Source organism: Chiloscyllium plagiosum, chromosome 2, assembly GCF_004010195.1.
Source record: "Chiloscyllium plagiosum isolate BGI_BamShark_2017 chromosome 2, ASM401019v2, whole genome shotgun sequence".
Taxonomy (NCBI): Eukaryota; Metazoa; Chordata; class Chondrichthyes; order Orectolobiformes; family Hemiscylliidae; genus Chiloscyllium; species Chiloscyllium plagiosum.
Window position 1 is genome coordinate 11,626,570 of NC_057711.1, and position 10,128 is coordinate 11,636,697.

The 10,128-nt window shown below is 43.9% G+C and overlaps 1 protein-coding gene across 3 annotated transcripts in view; it reads right to left on the reverse strand.

Moving 5' to 3' along the window:
* rnf4 (ring finger protein 4) overlaps positions 1 to 8,089 on the reverse strand; it is a 66,124-nt gene extending 58,035 nt beyond the window's left edge. For 2 of the 3 annotated variants that reach the window (XM_043704069.1, XM_043704051.1), the window contains exon 1: positions 7,956 to 8,060. The gene's annotated coding sequence lies outside the window, so the exon portion shown is untranslated. The other variant, XM_043704059.1, reaches the window with a different exon arrangement.
* Positions 8,090 to 10,128: the final 2,039 nt, after the last annotated feature.

Genomic DNA, 10,128 nt, shown 5'->3' on the forward strand with positions numbered 1-10,128 from the left:
GATTTTCGTATCATCCGCAAACTTGCTCACCTAACCTTCTAACCCCTCTTCCAGGTCATTTATAAAAATGACAAACAGCAATGGTCCCAAAACAGATCCTTGCGGAACACCGCTAGTAACTGCACTCCAAGATGAACCTTTACCATCATCTACTACCCTCTGTCTTCTTCCAGCCAGCCAATTCCTAATCCAAACCTCCAACTCACCCTCAATGCCATACCTCCGTATTTTTTGCAGTAGCCTACCATGGGGAACCTTATCAAACACCTTACTAAAATCCATATACACCACATCTACTGATTTACCCTCGTCTACCTCCTTCGTCACCTTCTCAAAGAATTCAGTAAGGGCACGACCTGCCCTTCACAAAACCATGCTGACTATCCTCTATTCCTTATTGTCTTATTCCTCTACAAACACTGCCGCAGGTTAAATGAATAGTTATGGCTTATATTTTAAGTTTAATTAAAAGGCTCATCTCCAAAAAACAGTCAAGAAAGAACCCACTCTACTCACTACTGCAGACAATCTCTCCAATACAGTTTCCATCTCAAAAGCACTACATGTCTTACTGCACTTTACAGTTGAACACCATAGCTTTCTTGATTTACCCAAGCTCCTGCTGCAAAACATCCCATTTTCAGATAGGATCCTCATGAATACATTGCACCAGGAAGAACAGCACTCAACAGTGGTAAATTTAGCAACCAAACCATTTATATAAACAATAAAAAAAAAAAGACAGCAAGCAGGAAAATTTCTTCTCTAGACTAAAGGCAACTTTGCTGACTCTGGTACATTCGCAGAATGAAAGGTCAATATGTGTCGAAGGATTTTCTACATAAATGGAGCAACTAGAGAGAAAGAGAGAAGCCCAAAGCTCTGCTTCAGGATACACGATAACATGAAACAATTGGCTTATACATTAATTTCTGTGCTAGAAAGGCACTAGTTGGTCAGAGGGGGAAATATAAACATCACCTGCGAGTTGTGTGCATCACCACGATGATCAATAGCTGGCAAAAGGCACCAGTTGCATGCCCAATTTACATTGACGGCTCAATTCTGAAGGGGTCCACTCCAGCATACATGAAGGATAATATGCAATTAAAGCAAATACGTGCCCCCAATTCATTTATCTTAGCAGCTCTTTATCCTCAAGCTGTTTCACTCAGCCATTAGAAAGTTAATAAAGATACTACTTTATTAAAATAAGATGAGACCACAACAAAAATTACAATCTGATGTCACAACCTCAAAGATGGGCATTTAGCTAGTTAGGTCTGTGACAAGAGCAATTTACTAATCTAAGTAATACTGCATATTTTCCTGCTTCAGATTATTATTCAATTCCCTTCTAATAACTGATCGAATTACCTTTATACTCAGGCAATGCACTCCAGATCCCGAACACAACATCTTAAATAGCTTTTCCCCACATTGTCTTTTCTACTTTGGCCAGTAACCCTAAATCGGTGTCCTCTGATTTTCAATCCTATCACCAACGGGCACAAATTCCCCATCCTGAGCGACCATAACTTTAAAACACCTCTATAAAATCCCTACTCAACCTTATTTTCTCCAAGGACAGCTATCTATAATACAACTGAACCTCCTCATTCCTGGAAACATTGCTGTTAATCCTTTCAGCACCATTCTTAATGTTTTCACATCCACACCACATGGTGCGGTGCCCAGAACTGCAGACAGTTGGCAGTTGAAGTTGATTCATCAAATGATTCATCATAACCTCCTTGCTTTTATATGTATCTACTTATGGACAACTGTTCTGCGCGCCTTTTAAAATCACAACTTGCACTACCACCTTAAAACATTATGCACATTAATTCACAAGTATATTGATGAACCTGCCTTTATGATTGTAAAATCAATAACACTTTCTCCTCAATCTCCTATTCAACTACGTCTACTTTCACCAGCTTGTCCATGCCCTCGAAGACAAAAGTGAGGACGGCAGATGCTGGAGATTAGAGCCAAAATTAGAGAGTGGTGCCAGAAAAGCACAGATCAGGCAGCATCTCAGAAGCAGGAAAATACACGTTTCGGGCAAAAGCCCTTCATCAGGAATTCTGATTCCTGAAGGGCTTTTACCCGAAACACCGATTTTCCTGCTCCTCAGATGCTGCCTGACCTGCTGTGCTTTTCCAGCACCACTCTAATCTTGACCCCCATGCCCTCTTGAAGCTCGTCAATAACCTTCTCAGAAATCACACTATTGACAAGTCTGTCATATTGAAGCTGTGCCCGGCACATCCAAATCAAGGTCCTTAAACGTTGGTCAAAACAAAACTGGTCCTGATCGGTACGATCTTCGGGAAACCCCATTACATTTTATTCTTCAGTTTGCCTTTACTGTCACTCAGCCAACTTCATATCCAAACTGCCACTTCCACTTCCATTGAATGAACTTCCTGGCAAAGTTGAAGCTCATTGTGTAACACTTAAAAGACCTTGATAGAAGCCCATATTAAACTGCATTACCCTCAGCAATCCATTGTTATTGCATTTTAAAACAAAAGTCAGTCAAGTCTGAGTTGTCTTTGAACAAAATTAATCCACATATCTCCAAGTAATGGTTAAATTTAAAACTGACTCGGCAAGATGGCGGCGATTCTGTAGAACTGCTGTGGATAGCTCTGCCTAACAGCCAAGGTATGTATACTGGTGTTTTTTGCCATCCCTGGCCAACTTATGTGGTGGAATTATTAGTTTAAAACCTTACAGAACACATACTTGTTAATATTCGGGAGTGGGAAGGATGCCAAAGGGAAAAGAAGCAAGCAAACAGCAGCAGGGAGAACACTCCCCTGCAGCACCTAGTACACCAGAGACTGCAGCAGCCTCTCCTGAACCCCCTGGGGACCTGACAGACTCACAGGATGTGGCTGTGGCGATGGAGAGACTTACCTTGAAAGTTGGGGCTGTGATTGAGGAAATCCGTGGGGAGATTCTTGGATGAAATCCAACCTATCGCATCCATGCTGCAGAAGAATGAACAGGAGATGCAGGGCCTCAGGGAGAGGCTGGAGGAGGTGGAGGGTCGAACTAAAGCCTTGGAAGCTTCGATGGAATCCTCATCCAGTCGGATCCAGGTGCTGCAGCGAGAGGTGCGGGCCTTGCGAGACCATATCGACGACCTCGAAAATGGTCAGAGGATAAATCTCTGAATTGTCAGGCTCCCTGAAGGCGAGGAATGTGGGCAGCCAGTCAGCTTCTTCGAAAACTGGCTGCCGAAGTTTTTGGGCCTTCACATCGAGTCCAGCAGGCTACAGATTGAAAGGGCTTATCGGGTTACAGTGCACAGGTCTGGGGTGGTGCAGCGTCCCCGCTCGTTCCAAGTGCACTTCCATTCATGAGGAGAAGCAAAAAGTCATATAAGCTTCCAGATCCCTGGGATAAGATCCGCAGGCTTGCTGTACAAGGGGTCAAAAGTCATGTTTTTTTTCCAGGATTTCTCTGCAGATGTAATTCAAAAGAGGAAGTCCTTCGATTAAGTTAAAAAGAGGCTGAGGAACCTGGGCATCCAGTACTCCATGAGATACCCCGCAGTGCTTTGTTTCAGCCACAAGGACTCAGTTTATACAACTGACTGAGCAGATAAGGCTAAAAACTTTGTGGACACTTAAGTAGACGGACTGGCCTGAAGAATATGGTTAATGTTTGTTCTCTTTTCTATATATTCCCCTATTTTTCCCTTCCTTTTTTTAAAAATTCCTTTCTTTCTCACAAATAATTTCCTTTTTGGAAAGGGGGGAAAAGACTTTGGAATAAGTTGTTTCTATTTTTTTTAAAATAACTGGATTTTCTGATGGGAAATTTTGTGGATGTTCTTTGTTGTCTCTCCCCCATTTTTTCTGTTTGCTCTGCTTCTCTGTTAGTCACAAGAAGGGGTGACATGAAGCCAGGGATGGGTGAAGTGCTCACCCTGACTTGGTCTTTTTTCTCTTGATTTAAGGATCATCTTGTTTTTTTTCTGGCCTAAGTCTAGGGCACGGTCCAGGTTTGAAAGAGCTGTGAAGGAGGGGATGGGTAGGGTTAGGGATTTCATCCAGAAGACTACACTTCTCACTAAACCATATAAGCCCAAAACAGAGAGGCTATTGCTACATTCCACAAGCATCCTTTCTATTAGTGCCCTCTATCAAAGTTTGAGAGAAGATTTGTAGCTCGGGTGCTCGTTGCTGTGGTTCTGTTCGCCGAGCTGGAAGTTTTTGTTGCAAACGTTTTGTCCCTTGTCTAGGTGACATCCTCAGTGCTTGGGAGCCTCCTGTGAAGCGCTCCTGTGGTGTTTCCTCCAGCATTTATCGTGGCCTGTCCCTGCCGCTTCCGGTTGTCAGTTTCAGCTGTCCGCTGTAGTGGCCGGTATATTGGGTCCAGGTCGATATGTTTGTGGATGAGTGCCATGCTTCTAGGAATTCCCTGGCTGTTCTTTGTTTGGTTTGCCCTATAATGGTACCACTAATGGGACAACACATTAGTGGTACCATGGCAGCGCATGTCATCCACGTCCCACATCTCCGGCCTTGAACCCCACCCCTCCAAACGCAACAAGGACAAAACACCACCCCCCCACCTGTGTTGACATTTTCCACCGCAACAACCTCTGTATATAATCACATCATTCTCCACCATTTCAGCCAACTACAAAGAGACCCCACTAGAGATATATTTCGCTCCCCATCCCATCCGCTCTTCGTAAAGACCGTTCCCTTAGTGACTGCCTCATCAGGTCTATGTCCCCCAACAACCCACCCTCCCCTCCTGGCAAGTTGGCCTGCCACCGCAGGAACTGCAAAACCTGAGCCCACACCTTCCCCACCCCCACCTCCATCCATGGCCCCAAAAGGAGCCTTACACATCAATTTAAGTTTCACCTGCACTTCCAAATGTCTTTTACTGTATCCATTGCTCCTGATGCAGTCCTCTCTATATTGGGAAGGCAGGATGCTGACCCACAGAATGCTTCAGAGAACATCTCTGGGACACCTGCACCAACCAACCCCATTGCCCTGTGGCCAAATGCTTCAACTCCACTTCCCATTCCACAAAGGAGATGCAGGTCTTGGGCCTCCTCCATCACCACTCCTTGACTACCCAACCCCTGGAGGAAGAACGCCTCCAACCAATGGCATCAACGTGGATTTCACCAGTTTCATTTCCCATCCCCCTACCTCATCCCAGTTCTAACCTTCCAGCTCAGCACAGCCCTCATGACTGCCCATCTCCCTTCCCACTTATCCGCCCCACCCTACCGTCCGATGTATCACCATTACCCCCACCTCCATTCACCTATCGCACTCTGTTACCTTCCCCCTCCCCCCACATTTATTTCTCCACTCCAGAGGCTCCCAGCCTCATTCCTAATGAAGGGCTTTTGCCTGAAATGTCAATTTTCCTGCTCCTCGGATGCTGCCTGACCTGCTATGCTTTTCCAGCACCAACCTCTTGACTCTGATCTCCAGCACCTGCACTTCTCACTTGGTCGCCCCTCAAGGAAATCGTGTCTCTCGAGCATTTACTTATTACAATCACATTACCTGCTTTTAGCCAAACTCAAGATTACTTTGGTGCACATTTTAAATTTAAGTGCAAGATACATTAGTAAAAGATTGACAGGACTTGATTGGAAGAATGCTGAAAGCATGTTTCCTCTTGTCGCAGTATCCAGAACGAGGAGTCATTTTAAAAACAAAAGGAGGCAGGCATCCATTTAACAAAGAAGTTCATAGAATCCAGAGTGTGGAAACAAGCCATTTGACCCAACAAATTTACACAGACCCTCCGAAGAGTAACCCACCCAAACTCATTCTCTTATTATCCAATATTTACCCACTGACTAGAAGACCTAATATACACATCCCTGAACACTATGGGCAACTTAGCATGATCAATTCACCTGACCTGCGCATCTTTGGATTGTGGAAGGAAATGAGAGTACCTGGAGGAAACCCATGCAGACACAGGGAGAACGTGCAAACTCCACACAGACAGTCGCCCGAGACTGGAATCAAACACGGAACCCTGATGTGTGGCAGCAGTGCTTACCACTGAGATAAGAAATCTTTTTTCCTGAGGATTGAGACTTAGAACTATTTTCTCAGAAGGCAGTGGATACAGAATCTAATTATTTTTAACGGGTAGATTGGTTATTGATTACATAGGGAATGAAAAATATTTGGGAGCATGTAGCAATGTGGAATGGAATTTAGATTAAATCTTACTGATTGGCAGAGCAGGCTCAAAAGGGTGACTGGCCTACTCTTGATCCTTGTTTGTATGTACTAAGTTGGGCACTGTTCTTTGCACTCAAAGATGTAAACATTGCACCTGTTTCAATTTAAAATAAGCAACAACCATTCTCTGGATCACTACTTACAGAAATTAACATCTTGACGAGAGTCAACCTTGCGAGTTTAAACTGAAACAAAGCTTCAAAGTGCAATGACAAACCGCAGCAGGTTTGGCAACATAACAGGTGAAAGCAGAGTCAATGAGTCAGATAACTCTCATCAGAATTCCATCAGAACTTCTTCAGGAGTTATTGGTCTCAATGTTAACTTTGCCTTGTTCCCCTAGATCTGCTGGGTTTTGTCAATTCACTTCTATTTTTGTTTCAGAATTGTACTACTTTGTTTTAGTTTACCTGAAAGTGAGCTATCATATTTATTACAATCTATATGGTCACATCTCTATCAAAGTTCGTTTGCAAATCAAATACTCCTTGCAAAAGTTGATAAAAACATTGTTCTCTTTTTCACAACTAGTCTTGTGAATACCCTGACAGCTGGAAAACTTGGACAAAATTAATCATTTTTCAACAAGACAGAAGACATGATTTTGTAATTCAACACTTGTCCAATTAAGAACCTGATTTTAGAACACAAAAAGCAGGAACTCTGCAGTTGAGATCCTGAAACAAAGAGAGGACCAATAGGAATTAATTTCAATTGCAGGACAGTGAAATTTTAAAGTGAAAGAGGAACAGGATGCAATATGAAAAGGTTACAGTAATGGATACAAAAGAGAGATGTATAGATACAATAGATAGCAACAGTGAAGCAAAAATCCTTTCTCTATTCAGAGCCAGAAAGTTACTAAAATTATAGTTAATATTACAGGTAAAACAAAAACTGCCACAGCAAAAATTCCTCAAGCACTAAATTGTTTAAACAAATAACAACCTTTAGCTTTAATTCCACTTACTTATATTACATGTACAATTGGGCTGTGACTCTGTGACACTCTGCTCACAGTCACAGTGTACATACAGCTTAAACATCAAACAATAAAGTAGTGGAAAATGGCACTGGAACAGACTGGAGACATTTAAATACAAAAAGACCAAATATCCCAAGCCTCAATCCAGACAAAAAAAAAGTTATATGCACACAGAAGGGCACAGTTTCATAGCACAGTACAGGTGCTTCAGCCCTCGATGGTGTACCAATGTTTTATCCTACTCAGGATCCAGTGGTGCCACTTAAAGGCTCAGATGAAGAAGAATTTCTTCTCTCTGAGCTTTAAGAATTTTTGGAACTTCTTGTAACAGATAGCTGTGGAGAGCGGAGGCCTTGTACACTTTTAAGTACAATATAGGAACGAGAAGGAAAATGGACAAGAGAAATGTCGAATTAGGGATAATTATAGTAAAATGGTGGAGCAGGCCCGAACAACCGAGCGATCTACTCCTGTTCCTCTTTCTTACGGGCTTATGTTTTACAGTGACCATAACGAATCTTTACAAAACAGACTTTCAGACCTGATGCTTGTTGGGAAAACGTGCAATATAAAACTGAGAGATCACGTATAACTGTAGCTGCAGAGGCCTAAAACAAACCAGATGAAGGAAAGCCTGCCCATTACCGGCAGCAAAAAATAAACAGACACAATACACACACAAAACAAGACGGAGAACAACACCTTAAAACAACTACCTTTCCGGGGCATAACTTCACAAAACGAAAACGCAGACACCGCTCAGATTAAGGAAAAATCCAGTCGCTTTGAAAAGTCGATACCGGCGGAAGGAAAAAGTGAAGCCGTACCCCCCCACGTGACATCACCACGGCCCACCTCCCGACGAAATGGGTGTGAATTCCTCGCTATCGATTGGCCAGTCTGCACGTTGACCGTCACCGCATCGCCGCGGTAACGGCCCTCCCATTGGTTCGTGTGTTCCCCGGCCTCACCCAGTCGGGGTCGAAGAGGTGGGCGGGGTCTCAGGGAAAGGTCAAGGAGAGATCAGACGGCGCAGAGCATGACGGTTTTCTTTAAATGAACCTATCCGGAACGACCATAGCTCCCAGAGGGCGGTGCCTGGCGCGCGGAATGGCCGTTAACGGCGGCGCTTTCAAATTTTCCATCTTCCTCACCCCGTCAGGACCCATACGTATTAAATTTCAATATTCGTTATCTGTATTGTGCAACAAAGATCGATCAAAATGATTGATGTAGGTTAAAAGCCACCACGGGGATGACCAGCGAGCTCCAGTTGTGCAGCCGCTCATTGTCTGTCGGCGAGGATGAGTGGATAGTGTTGTTCGAGACGAGAGACTCTAAGGGTTATGGACGCTCTAACCCGTGTTTGAAAATACCTTCGTCCTTCTGTCAGGGGAGCTGGCGAGATGCCGGAGAGCATGTGACAATTGAGCTGTCAATCATCGCAGTTGATTCCGCCCATTGCTTTGCCAGCCAATCAGTAAGAGGTGGGCGGAGTCTTTCTGGGAATATATACCCTGCCCTTGAGAAGATTGTGGCGAATGGCATTTTTGAACCACCACGTACCTACGCTGCAGATGCATCCAATGTACTGTGCAGGATTTGATCCGGTGTTCCTGAAGGAATTGTGATACACTTCTAAGTCAGCATAAGACACAGAAATTAGGCCATTAAGCCCATACAGTGTGCTCCACCATTCAATCGTGGTTGATACGTTTCTCAACCCCATTCTCTCGCTTTCTCCCTGTAACCCTTGATACTCAAGAACGTATGTCTCAGTCTTAATTGTACTCAATGACCTAGCTCTAGAGCCTTCTTTGGCAAGGAATCCCATATATTCACCATTCTCTGGTTGAAGAAGTTTCTCCTTATCTCCATTCTAAAAGATCTTCCCTTTACTCTAAGGCTGTGCCCTCAGGTCCGAGTCTCTCCGACTAATGGAAACATTTTTCAAAAATTTACTCTGTCCAGTCCATTCAGTATTCTTTATGTTTCAATTAGATCCCCCTCATCTTTCAAAACTCCATCGAGTATAGACCCAGAGTCTCCAAACGTCCCTCATATGATAGACTTTTCATTCCTGGGACCATTCTTATTAACCTCCTTTGAACACGCCAGGGCCAGTAGATTCTTGCTGAGGTATGGGGCCCAAAACTGTGCACAATACTCTAAATGTGGTCTAACCAGAGCCTTATGGACCCTTAGAAGTATATCCCTACTTTATATTCAAGTCCTCTCAAAATAAATGCCACCATTGTATTTGCTTTCCTACCTGCAAGTTTACCTTAGAACATAGAACATAGAACATAGAAGAATACAGCGCAGTACAGGCCCTCTACTCCCCTTTTTGAACAAGGGAACCACATTTGCTATCCTCGACAGAATCCTGGGTGGTACTCCGTCTGTCACTTCTTTACCCACTCTCCTGAACTTTCTGCAGCCTCCTTGCCACCTCTTTGTATCGTCTGCAAACTTTGCCAGAATGCCCTCAGTTGCTTAATCTAGATCGTTAATGTATAAAATGAAAAGTTGTGGTCTCAACACTGAGCCTTGCAGAACGCCACTTGTCACCAGCTGCCATCCTTTCATCTCCGTTCTCTGTTTTCTGCCAGACAGCCAAACCTCTACTCCTAAGACCATAAGACATAGGAGCGGAAGTAAGGCCATTCGGCCCATCGAGTCCACTCCGCCATTCAATCATGGCTGATGGGCAGTTCAACTCCACTTACCCGCATTCTCCCCGTAGCCCTTAATTCCTTGTGACATCAAGAATTTATCAATTTCTGCCTTGAAGACATTTAGCGTCCCAGCCTCCACTGCACTCTGTGGCAATGAATTCCACAGGCCCACCACTCTCTGGCTGAAGAAATATCTCCGCATTTCTGTTCT